Source organism: Saimiri boliviensis, chromosome 1 (genome assembly GCF_048565385.1).
Source record: "Saimiri boliviensis isolate mSaiBol1 chromosome 1, mSaiBol1.pri, whole genome shotgun sequence".
Classification (NCBI taxonomy): domain Eukaryota; kingdom Metazoa; phylum Chordata; class Mammalia; order Primates; family Cebidae; genus Saimiri; species Saimiri boliviensis.
This window is the reverse complement of record NC_133449.1, coordinates 126,740,697-126,755,564: the sequence shown is the minus strand read 5'-3', so window position 1 is coordinate 126,755,564 and position 14,868 is coordinate 126,740,697. Positions and strand designations below refer to the sequence as shown.

General features: G+C 38.3%; 1 protein-coding gene across 14 annotated transcripts in view; it reads left to right on the top strand.

Moving 5' to 3' along the window:
• KANSL3 (KAT8 regulatory NSL complex subunit 3) overlaps positions 1 to 14,868 on the top strand; it is a 69,264-nt gene extending 54,396 nt beyond the window's left edge. For all 14 annotated transcript variants that reach the window (XM_074403563.1, XM_003941272.3, XM_074403552.1 and 11 more), the window contains one exon: positions 1 to 14,868. This exon is cut by the window's left edge. The gene's annotated coding sequence lies outside the window, so the exon portion shown is untranslated.

The following is a 14,868-nucleotide window of genomic DNA, read 5'->3' as shown; positions in this document are numbered from 1 at the left end:
CCATTCTGTTCTCCATGGTGGTTGTACTAGTTTGCATTCCCACCAGTAGTGTAAAAGTGTTCCCTTTTCACCACATCCATGCCAGCATCTTTTATTTTTAAATTTTTAATTATGGCCATTCTTGCAGGAATAAGGTGGTTTTACACTGTAGTTTTGATTTGCATTTCTCTGATAATCAGTGGTGTTGAATATTTTTTCATATGTTTGTTAGCCATTTGCATACCTTCTTTTGAGAATCGGCTGGTCATGTCCTTTGCCCCTTTTGTGATGGGATTACTTATTTTTTTTCTTGATGATTTAAGTTTCTTAGAGATTCTGGTTTTTAGTCCTTTGTTGGATGCATAGTTTGCGAATATGTTTCCCATTCTGTGGGTTGTCTATTTACTCTGATTATTTCATTAGCTGTGCAGAAGCTTTTTCGTTTAATTAGGTCCCATCTATTTGTTTTTGTTCTTGTTGCATTTGCTTTTGGGTTCTTGGTCATGAACCCTTTACCTAAGCCAACGAAAGACAAAATCTTAAAGACTTCCATAGAGAAAATGCAGATCCACCACAGAGTTTGAGCCAGAATCAGACTAATGTGAGACATCACAACATGAATCTTTGCTTCAAGAAGTCATTAATGTTTTTAATGTATTGGAGGACAGAACATAGAATTTAAATGTTAGGACATGATAAGAATGTCCTCAGGCATACACAGCTTCAGAAGATCTGTCATACAAAGACTCATTGATGCACTCCCATGTTTATTACAGCTCTATTCACAGCAGTCAAGATATGGAATCAATCTAAGTAATTGGAATAATAGGAATCATCAGCAAATGAATGGATAAATAAAATGGGATATATATACATAATGAAATACTACTTAGTAAAAAACCAAAATTCTATAGTTTGCAGTGACATGGATGAACTTGGAGGACATGTTAAGTGAAGTAGGTCTGGACAGAAAAATACTGTGTGTTATCACCCACGTATAGGAACTAAAAAAGCTGATCGTGTAGAATTAGGGAGTATAGATGGGAGGAATAACTTCTAGTGTGCTATAACTGTAGGGTGACTGTAATGAACAGTTTATTATAGATTTTCAGATTCCTGGAAAGACAGATTTTGAATATTACCAACATAAATAGGAAATGTTTGAGGTAATGGATATGCTAATTAAACTGATTTGATCATACACATTGTATACATGTCTTGAAATATTGTACTGTACCCCATAAATACATATATATTTATGTGCCAGTTAAAAATAATAAAAGTAGGCAGAGTGCAGTGGCTCATGCCTGTAATCCAAGCAATTTGGGATACTGAGGTGGGAGGATCTCTTGAGTCCAGGAATTCAAGGCCGCCGGGCACCATGGGTGAACTCCAGCTTGTGCAAGACCCTATCTCTAAAAATAAAAGTGAGAAAAGAATAGACATATCACGCTGGGCGCGGTGGCTCATGCCTGTAATCCCAGCACTTTGGGAGGCCGAGGCGATCAGATCACAAGGTCAAGCGATTGAGACCATCCTGGCCAACATGGTGAAACCCCGTCTCTACTAAAAATACAAAAAAATTAGCTGGACATGGTGGCGCATGCCTATGGTCCCAGCTACTCGGGAGGCGGAGGCAGAAGAATCACTTGAACCCAGGAGGCAGAGGTTGCAGTGAGCTCAGATTGCACCACTGCACTCTAGCCTGGTGGCAGAGCAAGACTCCGTCTCACAAAAAAAAAAAAAAAAAAAAGACACATTACAAACTCAGATAAAATATTTGTAATATGTATTTGACCAAGGGCACACACATACCCAGAATACATAAAAGAATTACCACGGATTGCTATTTTTTTTTTGAGACGGAGTTTCGCTGTTGTTACCCAGGCTGGAGTGCAATGGCGCGATCTCGGCTCACCGCAACCTCCGCCTCCCGGGTTCAGGCAATTCTCCTGCCTCAGCCTCCTGAGTAGCTGGGATTACAGGCACGTGCCACCATGCCCAGCTAATTTTTTGTATTTTTAGTAGAGACGGGGTTTCACCATGTTGACCAGGATGGTCTCGATCTCTCAACCTCGTGATCCACCTGCCTCGGCCTCCCAAAGTGCTGGGATTACAGGCTTGAGCCACCACGCCCGGCCCGACAAAAGATTTAAAAGCCTTTGTTGCATAACCAATTTTTCCAGTTCTGTCCTGTGAATAAGGAGGACAGATTCTTATCGAGCCTGTGCAAATAATTACATTGCGATGAAATTAAGAATACTCAGAGTTTCCAAATTCTGGAAAGACCAGGCAATAATAAAAATACACCATTTGCACTCCCATCAACAGTGTAAAAGTATTCCTATTTCTCCACATCCTCTCCAGCATCCGTTGTCTCCAGATTTTTAAATGATCACCATTCTAACTGGCGTGAGATGGTATCTCAATGTATTTTTGATTTGCATTTCTCTGATGACCAGTGATGATGAGCATTTTTTCATATGTTTGTTGGCCTCCTGTATGTCTTCTTTTGTAAAGTATCTGTTCATATCCTTTGCCCACTTTTGAATGAGCTTGTTTTTTTTCTTATAAATCTGAGGACACATGCACACGAATGTTCACTGCAGCACTGTTTACAATAGCAAAGACCTGGAACCAACCCAAATGCCCATCAATGATAGACTGGACAGAGAAAATGTGGCACATATACACCATGGAATATTATGCAGCCATCAGAAACGATGAGTTCGTGTCCTTTGTAGGGATATGGATGAACCTGGAAACCATCATTCTCAGCAAACTGACACAGGAGCAGATCAAACACCACATGTTCTCACTCATAGGCGGGTGTTGAACGATGAGAACACATGGACACAGGGAGGGGAGCACTACACACTGGGGTCTGTTGGGGGGAAATAGGGGAGGGACAGTGGGGGTGGGGAGTTGGGGAGAGATACTATGGGGAGAAATGCCAGATAAAGGTGATGGGGAGGAACGCAGCAAATCACACTGCCACATGTGTACCTATGCAACAATCTTGCATGTTCTTCACATGTACCCCCAAACCTAAAATGCTTGTTTGTTATTCTCTTCCCTCATTTTCTTTCATGTCTCCATTATTAAGGACAATTATAGGCATACCCATATTTAGATTGCATTCTAGCCCGGGCAATAAAGCAATACCCCCATCCTCTCTCCCTCTTCCTCTTTCTCTTTCTTCCTCTTCTTTATTCTTTTTCTTATTAAAAAAAAAAAAAAGAGTATTTCTTTCTTTAAAAAATTCTATTATCTTACAGTTGTGAAGGCCTTAAGTTCAAAAAAGTCAGGTTGTCAAAGGAGCAGAATGCTTCTAGAATGGTGGTTGAAGAGTTTCTGGAGGCTCAAAGAGAGACCAAGACATTTTCTGCCTCTTAAAGCTACCCACTCTCCCTCATCCACGCCTACACAACTTTGACCTCTGCTTTCACTGTCAAATCTCCTTCTCTGCCTCTGATCTTACTGTTTCTCTCTTTTATGAACCTCATTGATGACTCTGGGCCCACCAGATAATTCAAGATCATCTTCCCATCTCATGGTCCTGAACTTCATCATATCCAAAGTCCCATTTGCCATGTGATGTAATGTATTCAGATTCCAGGGATTAGGACACAGACATGTTTAGGGACCATTATTCTGTCTACCACAGATTGCAAGAGTTCTTTACATATTCTGATGTGATGGACACTAGAACCTGGCCAGGTGTATGATTTGCAAATATTTTTCCCATCCTGTGGGTTGATTTTTCACTTATTATAGTGTCCTTTGATGTACCAAAAATGGAAATTTTCATAAAGCCTAGTTTCTTTCTTTCTTTCTTTCTTTTTTTTTTTTTTTTTTGGTGGCTTTGCTTTTGGTGCCATAACTGTTAGAGTTTTATAGTACTATTTCCAACTTTTAGGTTTTTAATACATTTTGAGTTTTTTAAAATATGGTGTAAAGCAACAGTCCAATATCATTCCAGTGTCTCTGCCTCATTAGCTGAAAAGACGATTTTTCTTCATTGAGTTATTTTGCTATTCTAATCAAGTGTATTTCTGTATAGTAGAAATGCAGACTGGGAAACAGAAAATTTTTAAACATCATTTAAAATAACTCCAAAATTGAAATATTTGGGTATACATGTAATAAAATGTGTACAGTGTGAGCTTATGGAAAACTAAAAACTCTAATAAAAGATACAAAAAATTAAAAAAATAAAATGCAATAAAATAAAAAAGAAAAAAATACTAATAAAAAAAGGAAAAATACAACATTTGCAAATTGATATGGTTTGGTTCTGTGTCCCCACCTAAATTTCATGTGAAATTGTAATCAGCACATGTCAGCAGAGGGGCCTGGTGGGAGATGATTGGATCATAAGGGCAGATTTTCCCCTGGCTGTTCTTGTGATAGTGAGTTCTCACAAGATCTGTTTGTTTGAGAGCATGTGGCACTTCCCCCTTTGCTCGCTCTCTCTCTCCTGCCACCATGGTAAGATGTGCTTGCTTCCCCTTGGCTTTCTGCCACGATTATAAGTTTCCTGAGGCCTCCCAGCCATGCTTCCTATACAGCCTGCTGAACTGTGAGTCAAACCTCTTTTCTTCATAGATTATCCAGTCTCAGGTAGTTCTTTATAGCAGTGTGAGAATAGACCAATGCCCAAATGTTCATTTTAGTTTACAAGAATATAGTCTACTAAATTGTTATGACTTATGGATAGCTTAAAATAAAGGAGCTCTTTATATATTCAGAAAACAGAACATTAAAACAACAATATTCCTAGCAAAACCCACAACCATCTCCCATAAGTTCATTCAGTCCTATGTCATTAATTCCTGCTCTGCTCAATCTTAGGTTAGCAGTCTCATGAATCCATTTGTTTCTCAGAGTTCTAGAAATCCTGACTCAGTCCAATTATGTGGCTTAAGCAGTGCCATCAGAAGTCTGTACCCAAAGGTACCTGGCATAGTCCTTTTCCACAGAGCTCTGAGACAGTCCTCCTTTATTGAAGACAAAGCACCCTGACCTGTAGGTGATTTCAAGTCCTTTCAGAGAAGTATCAGAGTAAAACAGAACACTACTGGTAGATAAGAGAAAACTTAAAATGACTGTGGTTAACATATTGCTTATAATCATCAAAAGTGAAAGGTGTGATGAGAGTTCATTACAAAGATAATGCAACTCATAATATTTGCTGTTTCTGGGGCATGCAAAATAAAATGAAGTCAGTCAAAACATTATTAGGCAAAATGTCTACAAATATAATTAACCCCATTTTCAAAGAAAAGATGTTACATCTAATTTGCAAAAATTAATAAACATAACCTTTTCAGGGAAAAAAAATCTCAAGATACAAAACAACAAACCTGAGCAACAATATATCATAAATAAACCAAATATATAGTTGGAATATACCAATGGCAATGTTAAGTTTCTGGAAAATGGCAAAGGCTGAGAAATCCCCCCACTCTGCCTTCCAGGAAGCAGCTTATTGTGAAGACCACCCTTCTCTATATAACTTGGATAAGAATCCTAGATGCCCCTTGTTTACTCATGACCAGGTCAGACAGACTCTCCAAATTCCCATTCTTTGCCTCATAAATGATTAGCTGAACTCTTTTGTCCCCATTGAACAAATGGAAATAAAATCAAAATCTTTGGTTCATATTCTCTCCTTCTCCCAAGGCTCCTAAGCATTGGCTCACCCTCAGCCTGAGCCAGCAGATAGCCCTGTTACTTCTGAAAACAGACTGGGCTAGGTGCAATGGATCACACCTCTGATCCCTGCAGTTTGGGAAACCAAGACTGGAGGATCCCTTGAACCCAGGAATCCAACAACAGCCTGGGCAACAAAGGAAGACTCCATCTCTACAAAATATTTAAAAATTGGCCAGGTGTAGTAGTGCATGCCTGTAGACCCAGCTACTCAGGAGTCTGAGGTAGGAGAATCACTTGAGCCCAGGAGGTTGAGGCTGCAGTGAGCCATATTCATGCCACTGCACTCCAGACTTGCTGACAGAGTGAGACTGTCTCAAGAAGACAGAAAAAAAAAAAAAAAAAAAAAAGGGAAAGAAAGATAGACTGGCTTTGGGATAAGACATTCTTGGGTCTGCCATCATGTCATGACACCCTCCCATTCTGCTTTCCCATACCTGGATCTTTCTAGCCTTATTTACTCTCCTCTACAAAAGAAAAGCCCTTTGCCCAACCCTTGAGACACGCAGATCTTATGGTCAGAGCAACCTCCCCCTGGCAATAGTCCCTTACCACACCCCCTTGCAATAACCCTTCGAATAAAGTCTCTTTACTTAGTCTGGGCTTGTTTTTATTTGACTTGAGGAAAGAGATTCAGCAAATCTGGATTAGGTCTTAAATACCTATATATTAATAAAACTCCGTAGTAAGTGATGTGAATCTTCAGTTAAAAACCTTGGCCCAGAAGATGGTAGATTCAAATTAGAGAATTAAAGTTGCAACCAAATTAATATTTTTAAAACTTACAAATTATAACTGATAATGCTAAATTGTTTTGTGTTATATTAGACAAAGCAGCACCAGGAATCATAAACAACATATCATAGACAGCAAAGATGTTGATGATTGTCTAGAAATTTCTGAAAATTTTATGTTAGTCTGCCCAGGCTGGGTACAGTGGCTCAGGCTTGTAACTCTAGCACGTTGAGAAGCTGAGATCAGAAGTTTGAGACCAACCTAGCCAACATGGCAAAACCCCATCTCTACTGAAAGTACAAAAATTAGCTGAGCATAGTGGCACATGCCTGTAATCCCAGCTACTTGGGAGGCTGAGGCAGGAGAATCGCTTGAACTCAGGAAGCAGAGGTTGCAGTGAGCTGAGATCGCACCACTGCAATGACAGAGTGACTCCATCTCAAAAAAAAAAAAAAAAAAGACCAGTCATGGTGGCTCACACTTGTAATCCCAGCACTTTGGGAGGCCAATGGGGGTGGATCACGAGGTCAGGAGTTCAAGACCAGTCTGGCCAATATAATAAAACCCCATCTCTACTAAAAATACAAAAATTAGCTGGGCATTGTGGTAGATGCCTGTAGTCCCAGCTACTCGGGAGGCTGAGGGAGGAGAATTGCTTGAACCTGGGAGGTGGAGGTTGCAGTGAGCTGAGATCACACCACTGCATTCCAGCCTGGGGGACAGAGCAAGACTGTCTCAAACAAACAGATAAAAAATACTCTACCCAAATAAAAGCATCTCTTCTGATTTGACAAAGTGATGCAGGGCAAGTGAGCCCCCAAATTGGGGCTTAGCCCAGGAAGGTTGTTGGCTTGTCCAGGAAAGAATTCAAGGGTGAGCCGTTGGGGTGAGATAGCAACTTTTATAGAAGCAGCAGTGCACAGCAGCAGTGGAAATGCTGCTTTTTACAAAGTGAGCTACCCCATAGGCAGTGTGCCAGAGTAGCAGCTCACAGGCATTTCTACAGTCATATTTATATCCACTTTTAATTATATGCAAATTAAGGGGTGAGTTATACAGAAATTTCTAGAAAAGGGTGGTAACTTCTGGGTCATTGGGTGGTTGCCACAGAAAGGGGCAGTAACCTCTTGAGTGTTGCCATGGAAGTGATAAACTGATGTGGCACATTAGTGGGCATGTCTTAGGGAGAGCTGCTTCACCTTGGCCCTGTTTTAGCTAGTCCTCAATCTGGTTCTTGTCCAAGTCTCCACCTCCAGAGTCTAATCCTGCCTCCTAACTCAAAACCTTCCCATACAATTTATTAATAACATATCTGTTAAGCTGAAATACTCCTAGTACCTCTCTTTTTTTTATTTTTATTTTTTTATTTTTTTATTTTTTTTAAAGATGAAAGAACAAACCCTAAGTGATTTTCCAGGGACCCTACGGGAAATCTCAAGGACACTGTAGGTGTGAAAGAAAACATTTAGGATTTTATTTCGGGAAGGTAGAAGTGTAATGTAAGAGGACATCAGCTGATCCCAACTACACTGCAGGGTAGGAAGGAGAGTTAAGGTACTGTAGTGCAGGAAATACGATCTTGAAAAAACACAACAGATAGATACGTGCTTTGTAGAGGATGGATGTTAAGAGACTTGGGTAGCGGCCGGGCGCAGTGGCTCAAGCCTGTAATCCCAGCACTTTGGGAGGCCGAGGCGGGTGGATCACGAGGTCGAGAGTTCGAGACCATCCTGGTCGACATGGTGAAACCCCGTCTCTACTAAAAATACAAAAAATTAGCTGGGCATGGTGGCTCGTGCCTGTAATCCCAGCTACTCAGGAGGCTGAGGCAGGAGAATTGCCTGAACCCAGGGGGCGGAGGTTGCGGTGAGCCGAGATCGCGCCATTGCACTCCAGCCTGGGTAACAAGAGCGAAACTCCGTCTCAAAAAAAAAAAAAAAAAAAAAAAAAAAAAGAGACTTGGGTAGCTTAAAAGCCTCAATTCTGAGAAGATGGACAGCCCCACTATGAGATGCTATGGCTAAATAGTGGGAGGCTTGGCAGAATTTGAGCATCTTGAATGAATGGAATGGAAAGGAATGGAATGAAATGGAATGGAAAAAAATGGAATGGAGAATGGAATGGAACGGAACGGAATGGAGAATGGAATGGAGTGGAGAATGGAATGGAATGGAATGGAGAATGGAATATAATAGAATGAAAGGGAGAATGGAATGGAATGGAGAATGGGATGGAATGTAATGGAATGGAATGAAGAATGGAATGGAATGGGATGGAGAATGGAATGGAGAATGGGATGGAATAGAATGAAAAATAGAAAGGAATGGAATGGACAATGAAATGGAATGGAATGAAGAATGGAATGGAATGGAGAATAGAATGGAATGGAATGGAATGAAAAATTGAATAGAATGGAATGGAATGAAGAATGAAATGGAGAATGGAATGGAATGCAATGGAATGAAGAATGGAATGGAATGGAAGGAAGAATGGAACTGAATGGAATGGAGAATGGAAAGGAATGGAATGGAGAATGGAATGGAATTAAGTGGAATGGAATGGATTGGAATGGAATGGAGAATGGAATGTAATGAAATGGAAAGAAATGAATGGAATGGAATGGAGAATGGAATGGAAAATGGAATGGAATGGAGAAGAAAATGGAATGGAGGATAGAATGGAATGAGGAATGGAATGGAAAATGGAATGGAATGGAGAATGAAATGGAATGGAGAATGAAATGGATCTGAATGCATAATGGAATGGAATAGAATGAAGAATGGAAAGTGGAATGGATTGGAATGGAATGGAGAATGGAATGTAATGAAATGGAAAGAAATGAAGAATGGAATGGAGTGGAGAATGGAATGGAATGGAGAATGGAATGGAGAATGGAATGGAATGCAGAAGAAAATGGAATGGAGAATAGAATGGAATGAGGAATGGAATGGAAAATGGAATGGAATGGAGAATGGAATGGAATGGAGAATGAAATGGAATGGAATAAAGAATGGAATGGAATGAGATGGAATGGAGAATGGAATGGATCTGAATGCATAATGGAATGGAATAGAATGAAGAATGGAAAGTGGAATGGAATGGATGGAGAATGGAGAGTGGAACGGAATGGAATGGAATGGAGAATGAAATAGAAAGGAAAGGAGAATGGAATGGAATAAATAATCAAATGGAATGGAATAAAAAAATTGAATAGGTTGGAGAATGGAATAGAATTGAATAGATGGAATGGAGAATGGAATAAAATGGAATGAAGAATGGAATGGAAAATGGAATGAAATAAGATAGAATAAAATGGAATGGAGAATGGAATGGAATTAAATGGAGAATGGAATGGAATGGAAAAAAGTGAAGAATGGAATGGAAACGAACGGAATACAGAATGTAATGGAATGGAACGAGGAATGGAATGGGATGGAATGGAATGAACAATGGAATGGAGAATGGAACAATAAAATAGAATTGAAAATGGAATGGAATGGAGAATGGAACGGAATTGAGAATGGAATGGAAAGGAATGGAATGGAGAATGGAATGGAATGGAATGGACAATGCAAAGCAATGGAAATGGAATGGAGAATGGAATGGACTGGAATGGAGGATGGAATGGAATGAAATTAAATAGAGAATGGAATGGAATAGAATGGTATGGAGAATGGAATGCAATGAAGAATGGAATGGAATAGAATAGAATGAAATGGAGAATAGAGTTAAATGGAATGGAATGAAATGAAGAAAGGAATGGAATGGAGAATGGAAAGGAATGGAATGGAATGGAGAATGGAATGGAATGAAGAATGGAAAGGAATGGAATGGATGGAGAATGCAATGGAATAAAATAAACAATTGGAGTGGAATGGAGGGCAGAATGAAATGGAATGGAATAGAATGAAGAATGGGAAAGAATGGCATGGAGAATGGAATGGAATGCAGTGGGGTGGAGAATGGAATGGAAAGGAATTAAGAATGGAATAGAATGGAATCGAGAATGAAATGGAATGGAGAATGGGATGGAACATAATAGAATGAAAAGAAAAGGAATGGAGAATGGAATAAAATGGAACAGAATGAAGAATAAAATGGAGAATGGCATGGAATGGAATGGAATAGAGAATGGAGTGGAAAATGGAATGGAATGGAGAATGAAATGGAAGGAAGAATGGAATGGAATGGAGAATGGAATGGAAAATAGAATGGAATGGAGAATGAAATGGAATGGAGAATGAATGAAATGGAGAATTGTATAAAATGGAGAATGGAATGGAATGTAGAATGGAAGGGAATGGAATGGAATAAAGAATGGAGTGAAATGAAATTGAGAATAGAATGGAACAGAGAATGGGTAGGAATGGAATGGAATAAAATGGATAAATGAATAAAATGGAATGAAATGGGATGGAATGGAGAATAGATTGGAATGGAATGGAAAATAGAATGGATTGGAATGGACTGGAATTGAGAATGGAATTGAATGGAATGGAGTTTGGAATGGAAAGGAATGGAATGGAGAATGGAATGGTATAAAGTGGAGAATGGAATGGAATGGACAATGGAATGGAATGGAAAGGAATGGAACAGAGAATGGAATGGAATAAAATTGACTGGAGAATGGAATGGAATGGAATGGAATAAAATGGAGAATGTAAAGGAATAAAATGGAATGAAGAATGGAATGGAATGGAATGGAGAATGGAATGGAATGGAATGGAGAATGGAATGGAATGGAGAATGGAATGGAATGGAATGCAATGGAGAATTGAATGGAGAGTGGAATGGAGAATGAAATGGAATTGAATGGAATGGAGAATGCAATGGAATGGAGAATATAATAAAATGGGATGAAAAATGGAATGGAATGGAAAGAATAAAATGGAATGGAATAAAATGGAGAATGTAAAGGAATAAAATGGAATGGAGAATGGAATGGAATGCAATGGAGAATTGAATTGAATGGAGAGTGGAATGGAGAATGGAATGGAAAGGAATGAAACGGAGAATGCAATGGAATGGAGAATGGAATGGAATGGAATGGAATGAAGAATGGAATGGAATGGAATGGAGAATGGAATGGAATGGAATGGAGAATGAAATGGAACAGAGAATGAAATGGAATGAAGAATGGAATGAAGAATAAAATGGAATGAAGAGTGGAATGAAGAATGGAATGGAGAATGCAATGAAATGGAATGGAATGGAGAATGGAATGAAATGAAAAGGAATGGAGAATGGAATGGAATGGAAAATACAATGAAGAATGAAATGGAGAATGGAATGGAATGAAGAATGGAATGGAATGGAGAATAAAATGGAACTGAATGGAATCGAGAATGAAATAAAATGGAGAATGGAATGGAATGGAATGGAATTGAAAATGGAATGGAATGGAGAATGGAATGGAATAAAGAATGGAATGGAATGGAATGAAGAATGGAATGGAAGGGACAATGGAATGCAATGGAAATGGAATGGAATGGAGAATGCAATGGAATATAATGAAATAAAATGGAGATTGGAATGGAATGGCATGGAATGGAGAATGAAATGAAATGCAATGGAATGGAGATTAGACTGGAACGGAATAAAGGATGGAATGGAATAGACTGCAGAATGGAATGAAATGGAATGGAGAAAGGTATAGAAAATGGAATAAATTGAAATGAAGAATGGAATGGAATGGAACAGAGAATGGAATGGAAGGGAGAATGGAGCAGAATGAAGAATGGAATGGAAAATGGAATGGAATGGAAAATAAACTGCATGGAATGAAATGGAATGGGATAAAATGGAGAATGGAATGGAATGGAATGCCTAACGGGATGGAACAGAATGGAGAATGGAGAGCAGAATGGAATGGAATGGAGAATGGACAGTGAAATGGAATGGAATGGAATGGAGAATAATATGGAAAGAAAAAAATGGAAATGAATGAAATAAAGAACAGAATGGAATGGAATAGAAAAAGGAATGGAATGGAATGGAATGGAATGAAGAATGGAATAGAATCAAATAGATGGAATAAAGAATGGAATAAAATGGAATGGAGAATGAAATGGAATGCAATGGAATTTAGTAGAAAATGGAATGGAGTGAAATAGAATCAAACGAAATGAAATAAATAGAATGGAAAGGAATGGAATGGAATGGAATAGAATGGAGTGAAGAATGGAATGGAATAAAATCGAATGAAATTCAGAATGGAATGGAACAAAAAGTCTAATGGAATAAAATCTAATGGAATGGAGAATGGAATAAAATAGAATTGAGAATGAAAAATGGAATGGAATTGAATGGAGAATGGAATGTAATGAAGAATGGAATGAAATAAAGAATGGAATGGAATGAAATGAAATAAAGAATGGAATGGAATGGATAATGGAATGGAATGGAAATAAAATGGAATGGAACGGAGAATGCAAGGGAATAGAATAGAATGGAAAATGGAATGGAACAAAGGACTGGAAAGGAATGGAGGATGGAATGGAATGGAATGGAGAATGGAATGGAATGAAATAGAGAATAGAATGGAAAGGAGAATGGAATGGAATGAAATGGAATGGAGAATGGAATGGAGAATAGGATGGAATGTAATGGAATGAAATGGAGAATGGAACTGAGAATGAAGTGGAATGGGATGGAATGGAATAGAATGGAGTGAAGAATGGAATGGAATAAAATCGAATGAAATGTAGAATGGAATGGAATGGAACAAAAAATATAATGTAATAAAATCGAATGGAATGGTGAATGGAATGGAATAGAATGGAGAATGAAAAGAAATAGAATAGAATTGAAAATGGAATTGAATGGAGAATGCAATGTAATTAAGAATGGAATGGAATGAAATAGAGAATGGAATGGAATGAAATGAAATAGAGAATGGAAAGGAATGGATAATGGAATGCAATGGAAATAAAATGGAATGGAATGGAGAATGCAAGGGAATAGAATAGAATGGAATGGAGAATGGAACGGAACAAAGGACTGGAAAGGAATGGAAGATGGAATGGAATGGAATGTAGAATGGAATGGAATGAAATAGAGAATGGAATAGAATGGAGAATGGAATGGAATGGAATGGAATGGAAGAGAGAATAGGATGGAATGGAATGAAATAAAATGGAGAATGGAACTGAGAATGAAGTGGAATGGAATAGAATGGAGAATGCAATGAAAAGGAATGGAGAATGGAATAGAATGCAATAGAATGGAGAATGAAATGAAATCAAATGGAATGGGAATGGAATGAAATGGAGAATGGAATGGAATGCAATGGAGAATGAAATGGAATAGAATAGAGAATGGAATAAAGTGGAATGAAAAATGGAATGGAATAAAGAATGGAATGGAGAATGGAATGGAATGAAGAATGAAATTGAATGGAATGAAGAATAGAATGGAATGGAGAATGGAAAGGAATGGAATGTAATGGAGCATAAAATTGAATGGAAAAGAGAATGGAATGGATTGGAGAATGAAATGGAATGGAATGGAATGCAGAATGGAATAGAATGAAATGGAGAATGGAATGCAATGGAATCGAATGAAATGGAGAATGGAATGGAATGAAATGGAGAATGGAATGGAATTGAATGAAAAATAAAATGGAATAAAGAATGGAATGGAGAATGGAATGAAATGGAATGGAGAATGGAATGAAATGGAATGGAGAATGGAATGGAATGGAATAGACTGGAGCATGGAATTGAATGGAAAATAGAATGGAAAGGATTGGAGAATGGAATGGAATCGAATGGAGAATGGAATGAAAGAAAGAATAAAATGGAACAGAATTAAGAATGAAACAGAATGGAGTGAAGGATGAAATTGAAAGGAGAATGGAATGGAGAATGGAATTTAATGGAAAGGAATGACAAATGTAATAAAATGGAATGGACACGAATTGATTGGAATGGAGAATAAAATGGAATGGAAAATACAATGGAGAATGGAATGGAATGGCATGGAGAATGGAATAAGGAATCGAATGGAATGCAATGGACAATGGAATGGAACACAATGGAGAATGGAATTGAAAGGAGAGTGAAATGGAATGGAGAATGGAAAGGAATGGCATGAAGAATAGAATGTAATGGAATGGAACAAAATGGAGAATTGAATGAAATCACAGGGAGAATGGAATGGAATGGACTACGAAATGAAGAATGGAATGGAATGGAATAGAATGGAATGGAGAGTGGAATGAAATGAAGAATCAAATGGAATGGAATGAAATTGAATGCAGAATAAAATGAACAATAGAATGCAATGAAAATGGAATGGAATCAAGAATGGAGTGAAATAGAATGGAATGAAATGGAGAATGGAATGGAATGAAATGGAAGAATCAATGGAATGAAATGGGACAAAGAATGGACTGGAATGGAATGGAGAATGGAATGGAATGGAACAGAATAAAATAAA